We start from the raw sequence: 7,008 nt of genomic DNA on the forward strand, positions 1-7,008 counted from the left end.
TTGTTTATTCATTTGTTTTTTAGATTCCTTGGGGTGCCTAGGTGCCTCAGTTGGTTAAGCCTCCAACTCTTGATTTCAGCTCAGGTCATGATCTCATGGTTCATGAGATCGAGCCTGATGTAGGGCTCTGTGCTGACAGCGTGGAGCCTGCTTGGGATTCTCTCTCTCCTTCTCTGTCCCTAGCTCACTCATGTATGTGCGTGCTCTCTCTCTCTCTCTCTCAAAATAAATGAATAAACATTTTTAAAAAATGATTGCACATATAAGTGAAATCCTATGGTATTTGTCTTTCTCTGACTTACTTCACTTAGCATGATACCCAGGCAGAACCCTCATAATCATCATCATTATCGCATTATAATCGCTATTACTGACCTTCTTACACCATGTCGGAAGGAGCATCTGTTTCTGAACTACAGTCGTCTGTAACAAACTGTAGAAAATGAAATCATTGATAAAGGGGGGGGATCACTGTACTTAAAATCACCTGGGGGCACCTGGTTGATTCAGTCAGTGGGGCGTGCAACTCTTGATCTCCGGGTTGTGATCTCCACATGTGGTGTGGAGTTTACTTAAAATTTTAAAAAAAACCTTTTTTTAAAATCATCTGTCTTCAGTCTTAACCGGAAATACAACGAATCACAGATCTGTAAATATAACCATAATCAACTCTTTCAGTTTGGTATTTTATCCATATATCTCAATAACATATGCAAAATATGATTATTTTATCAGTTTTGGTTGGCATAGTTGTTTTGTAGGTCTTGTTAGCTCTGTAACATGGATCAATTCAAACAAAGCAGATGTAACATAATAAAAATTCTGGTTACCAACCAGCTTCAACAAGGACTAATATTTTCCCAATTATTTTTATTTATTTAATTTTTTGCTGGCACATGTCAAAGCATATTCCAGATTTCATCCATCTTCATGCATAAATTCAAGGAAGGTATTTCCTCCACTACTCAACTGTACCATAAACTCTAACAAATATTTTTTTTTTATTTTAAATTTTTTCTTAATGTTTATTTTTGAGAAAGAGAGAGAGTTAGAACACGAGCAGGGGAGGGGCAGAGAGAGAGGGAGACACAGAATCCGAAGCAGGCTTCAGGCCCTGTGCCGTCAGCACAGGGCTCCAACACACGAACTGCGAGATCATCACCTGAGCCGAAGTTGGACGCTTAACCAAGATGCCCCAAATAGGGCTTTTAAAAAACGTAGCCAAAATACCACCATTACATCTAACAAAAATTACAATTACTCCCTGATGCCACATCAGGGACGCCCCATCTGGGACGCTTAACCCAGATGCCCCAAATAGGGCTTTTAAAAAACGTAGCCAAAATACCACCATTACATCTAACAAAAATTACAATTACTCCCTGATGCCACATGAAAACATCCATGTGCAATGAACCTGTTGGGCCTGAATGTGTGTTTTAAATTTGATTTGTTCTTACTGGTATGCCAACAAGGATCATACACAGCACTGACTGAACTATGACTTTTTATAGTGGACACTTTGCACTCCTATCACACTATATCAGAATGTACATGATATCTGTTGCTCACATTTTTGGTGATGTAAACATTGATCAGTGGATTGCAGAATTCTTACTTTGATTCACCCATACCGCAAAATTTTCCATCAATCTTTTACCTAAATTTTATTACACTGATGTGCTGGCTTACATTTTTTTTTTTTTTTTTTGGATTGATAGACCATTTACATAGCATGTAACTCACCACATTAAAATGTACCAGTCACTGTTTTTTAGTATACACAGAAAATTGTCCAGCAATCATCGTAATACATTTTTGGACATTGTCATCGCCCCGAAAAGAAAGTCCATACTTACTATCAGTCATTCCCCATTCTCTTGATGGGACTGGTAACCCATCTGAATGGTATAAAGATAGCTTCAAAGTGAAAACATCTGAGATACAAGCAAGCCAGACGTCTTGTCTGAATTTCTCTTATCGAACTAAAGCAGAGTTTTATAAGCGACAGCTGCCACAACCGGGGTCTCTAATCAGCAGGCCTGATCTTGAGCATCAGAACATTTCAAAAGACTGTGAAAGCAAATCTCATAAGAACTTTCCATCCTTTGAAGTCCGCCCCCACCTGCCCCACCTTGTGAAGTTGGTATATAACTCCTATCTCAAGCTGTTTAGGGAGCCTCTTCATCTAAAAGCTCTCACACAGTAAAGGAAATTTTCTCTTGTTAGTTTTCTGTTACTTAATTCACAGGCCCCCAGGCCCTGAACTAAGATGGTAAAATTTTTCCCCCAACATCTCCTGCCCATGAGCCCTTGGCAACCACTAATGACTTTCCAGCTCTGTAGATTTGCCTGTTCTAGTCATTTCTAGTGAATGAGATCTGACAGTGTGTGTTCTTTGGTGTCTATTTTCTTCGTGTATCACGTTTTCAAGTTTCGTCCATGTTTTAGCATGTGTCAGTACTTTGTTCCACATTGTGCCTAAATAATAATCCATGGTATGGATATAGCACCTTGTGTTTAAACATTCGTCATTTGATGGCATTTGGGTGGTTTCCCCCTTTGGGATTCATGAATAATGTTGCCATAAATATTTATGTACAGTTTTTGTTTGAATATCTATTTTCACTTCTCTGTTACAAATAACTAGGAGTGGAATTGGTGATCATGTGGTCACTCTATGTTTAACTTTCGGTGGAAATGCTTTCCACAGTCCCTGTACAATTTTATATTCTCACCAGCAGTGTATGAGGGTCCCAATTTCTTCACATCCTTATCACACTTGTTATTTTCCATTTTTTTCATTCTAGCTCTCCTGGTAGGTGAGAAGTGGTGTCTCCTGTGATTTTGATTTTCCCGAATGATGTGGAGAATCTTTTTCGTGTGCTTATTGGCCATTTGTAAGGAGAGAGCAACGGATTTTGCACCTTGCGAGCCCCGTGTGCATGGTTGACAGTAAGAGAGTCATTTAGACCTCGGTTTCCTGGTACAATGAGTAGTTAGTAGTTACTGAATCTGTGTCTGTCCAAGGAATGGGGACAGAAAAAAAAGGCTTTGACTTGCACATCAGCCTGAGGAAATGACCCCTACTCCCTAAAGTGAAGGGAGGAATCCAGAGGCGCAGCCGAGACCCAGAGCCCAGGGGCTGGTCAGGTAATCCCACCAGGGGAGGAGGTGGAAACGCTTTCATTTACCACCCTGCCAGGTGGGGAGAGTGAGGCAGGGAATGAACCCCTCCCTTCACCCCTGGGAGTGGAAGGCAGCTGGGTTTTGTGAGATTTCCGGTGTTGACCTGAAATGCAAAAAGGCCGCCGCCCGGCCAGGACAAAGCCCCTCGGGGTCTTCTTTGTCCTCCTTCCTTCCGCCCTAGAAATTCCCACCCACTTCTGCCCAAACAACCTAGGGAATGGGTGAGAAAAAGGGGCTGTGAGTCCCAGCTTGAACCAGGCTGAGAGCAGCGGGACAGCAGGTGGTCTTGAGGGTGGTGGGCAGGTGTGGGCAGGGGTGACTTCAATTCTCTCTTGAAACAGGTCTGTATTCCCGTATGTGTGAAGATTTTCTTCTTTAAAAATAAGAAAGGATTGCGTTTGTCAATGGAGAGAGAAAAAGTACACAAACGTATCTTCACAGATATAGATTACAACCTGCTGGGAGGATACACGCACCAAATTAACACCCCTCATCTCTTGACTAGTCGCATCACCTGTTAGGTTCCTTCTTCTCTCGTAATCTACACGTGTCTTCCGTTGATGGTAACATTATTTTGCAAGAGGAACGTGGTCCCTTCTCAATAGTTAGGAAAAAATAAATCAAGACACCACTCAGGTAGAAGAAACCTGCCAGTCGCTGTGAGATTCCTTCTGACCCAGCACATCCCCATCCACCTGGGCGGTGTGGACACCGCCTGCAGCAGCCCCGGAAAGGCCACACAGGGACGCTGGCTTCCTAGCAGGTCCTGGGCAAAGAGCGGGAGATGATGGGGCGCAAAGAGCGCCTGCTCTTCCGATCCCGACTCTCACCCGGGGAGGGAGCAGTTAAAGTTTCCATTACCTCAGGCGTATGAATGATGCAAACGTGTAACCTCGTCTGAAAGTGTACGTATTGAAACTTCTTTCCCCCTAAATAGTTTTGCTACTGCGGAACGGTACATTTTCGGCTTTATTGGACCAGCCCATTCATCATTTACTTTCTCGCCGGCAGGGACCCTACGAAGGAGAAGTTGGTTCTCCTTTGCAAATGGCAGTAGGTGGGTTTCCCCCTCAGACTTGCTCCCGCCCGCCTCGCCCCGCCCCTTCTTGCACCTGGGATCTTCTGAGGACGTCCCACCCCTCCCTTGGGCGGGGCCGGCAGTAGATTTACTAGATTTCTCCTACGCCTTTGGCTGCCAGATTTTCAACTCTCACCCAGTCTCAGGAGCGATGAAGTGAAGCGCAGGTTTGAGGGCAAGTGGTGGCTGCCTATTCCGGATCAGAGGTGCGGCGGCCCCGAGGTGGCCCAAGACTGCACCACGGCGCGCGGCCTCCGCCAGGTGGGTCCCTCGGCTTTCGTCCCTTTGCCGTTCCTTTCCCTTCTCGGGCGCGAGGGGACCGGGGGGGCCGGGCTTGAGCGGCCCTTCCGGGCCCGAGGACCTTCCGTGTCCTCCAGAATGTGGACAGCCTGTCCCCGGCGTGCGACGTAGGCCAGCGGTGGCTGCTGCCCGGCCGGCTTGGAGGGACAGGAGGGGACTGGCCGAGGCGGGGCGAGCGCGGGCTCCGGGATTGTACCGCCGTCTAAGTTCTGTGCCCAGGCGCGTGTAGGGGGAGCCTCCCAGGAGCGCCTTCTCGGGGCTCCCTGGTCGGTGGGCCTGGGAGTGTTTTCCCAGCGGTGGCTGCGGGGTGGGGGTAGGGGGGGCACGGATTCCTTGTCCCCAGTCCCTACTCTGGCCCCTCGCCTTCTTCCCCATTTACGTGGCCCCAGGAGGTTCTGCTCGGTCGGTTTGGATGGAGGGCTCCTCGGAAAGTATCCCTAGAGAAGTGACATTTCCTGTAATGAATTTTTGACCTAAAAAAAATTACAGCTCCATTTCCACGTGTGCATTTAACCACGTTGGGGGAAAAGCCCCTAGATTTTCAGGGGGTTCTCCTCAACTGATGGAAGTGCTGGTAGTTCACTGTTTTCATCTAGTTAGTTTTGTAAAGTTAGAGGAGTTATCTGTAAGGAGGATGCTTTCTATTAATGAAAGAAACAGTGAAGCTTTTTAAAAAATAGTTTCAGGTTAGTAAAGATAATAAAATTTAATGCTTATACAAACCACGAGTAAGGCGAACAAATTATGTGTGCATTTAAAAAGTCCAAAAGTAAAACAACCTAGTTACTTTCAGGCCCCATTGTTAAGGCGGGTGGGGGCGGGGCAGGTTGTGCGTGCGCGCACGCGAGCTGCACGCACATTTGTTTCCGGTTGCGGAGAGTGAGGGGGAAGGAATTTTGGCCATATTTCCAAAATTTAAAAATTCAAATTGTGATGGCAAGAGAAGCCTATCGAGATAGAAAGGTCAGAGATTTTCGTATAAAGGACAGTACTTTGTTTACAGTGGGATTGTTATCATTTCATGGGTAAAGGGGACTTTGGGGCCACTTGTAACAATTCAGATCCAAGAGAGGTCCGGGAAATGGCAGATCGGGCAGGACTTGGTTGGGAACTTATTATATGTAAGAAGTTATACGGAAGTTAGGTTTTGTTTGTGTTTCTCTTATATGAGTGTCTGAGGAGTCTTTCTGTGTATTTAAGAGCATTTTATGTTTCTGTTTCTGTGAACTGTTAATATCTTTTTCTATTTGCTAGTTGCTAATCTTTCTCTTAAATGATAGTTGGAAGCTTGCCCTACGTATTAGAAAGACTACTAATGTGAATTGAATTTTTTTTCCTTTTTATCAATGCTTTTCTAACTTTGATTACGGTTTTTCTTCCTTAACATGGCAAATTTTACATGGTCACAATTGTCCATTTTAAAGATTTTTTTTAATGTTTATTTTTGAGAGAGAGAGAGAGAGTGCAAACGGGGGAGGGACAGAGAGAGAAAGGGAGACAGAATCCGAAGCAGGCTCCAGGCTGTGAGCTGTCAGCACAGAGCCCGCCCCAGGGCCTGACCTTACCAACTGGGAGATTATGACTGAGCCACCCAGGCACCCTTACCCATTTTTTTTTTTTTTTAAGGATCTTTGACTCAAAAGCCTTTTCCTTCTCCAGGGTTATAAAGGAATCTGCCCATTATTTCTTATAGGAGTTCTACAGCTTATAGTTCTTTACTCCATGTAGAGTTTATACTGTTTTATTGTAAGGTTTGTGAAACTAAGAGCCTATTATACATGACTACCCCTTTGTCCCAAGGCAGACCACTATTACTGATTTGGGAGGCTGCCTCATTGTATATGAAATTCGTGTATGACTTCAGGTCTGTTCTTGGATTTTGTGTTCTATATATTTGCACATGTGGTAAGACTACTTCTCACACAACATGGCTGTTAATTGTCATAACTCTCCAAGATATTCCTGCCTATTTATTTTCCTTTGCAAACACTGGAACATAACAAAGCATTCAAAAGTCTTGGATTTTCCTTAGTATTAGAATAGATTGATGAATTAACTGATGCAGAATGGAAATGTTCATGAGGTTAAGTGTCTTTACTCAATAATACAGTATATCCTTACTCTTGTTAAAGTCTACTAGCATTTAGGAATTTTAAAGTTGTCCTTGAGTACATAGTCATGTAACTTTTATGCCTAAGCATGTAATATTTGATTATTGGTACCTTAAAATCTTGTATTTTATTTTTTTAAGTTTCTTGATTTAATTTGAGAGAGACAGAAAGCACAAGAAGGGGAGGGGCAGAGAGGGAGAGAGAATCCCAAGCAGGCTCCATACTGTCAGTGCAGAGCCCAATGTGGGGCTCGAACTCAGGAACCCTGATACCATGACCTGAGCTAAAGTCAGACACTTAATGGACTGAGCCACCAGGGGCCCCTTTTAT

The sequence above is a fragment of the Acinonyx jubatus genome, chromosome X (genome assembly GCF_027475565.1).
Source record: "Acinonyx jubatus isolate Ajub_Pintada_27869175 chromosome X, VMU_Ajub_asm_v1.0, whole genome shotgun sequence".
NCBI lineage: Eukaryota > Metazoa > Chordata > Mammalia > Carnivora > Felidae > Acinonyx > Acinonyx jubatus.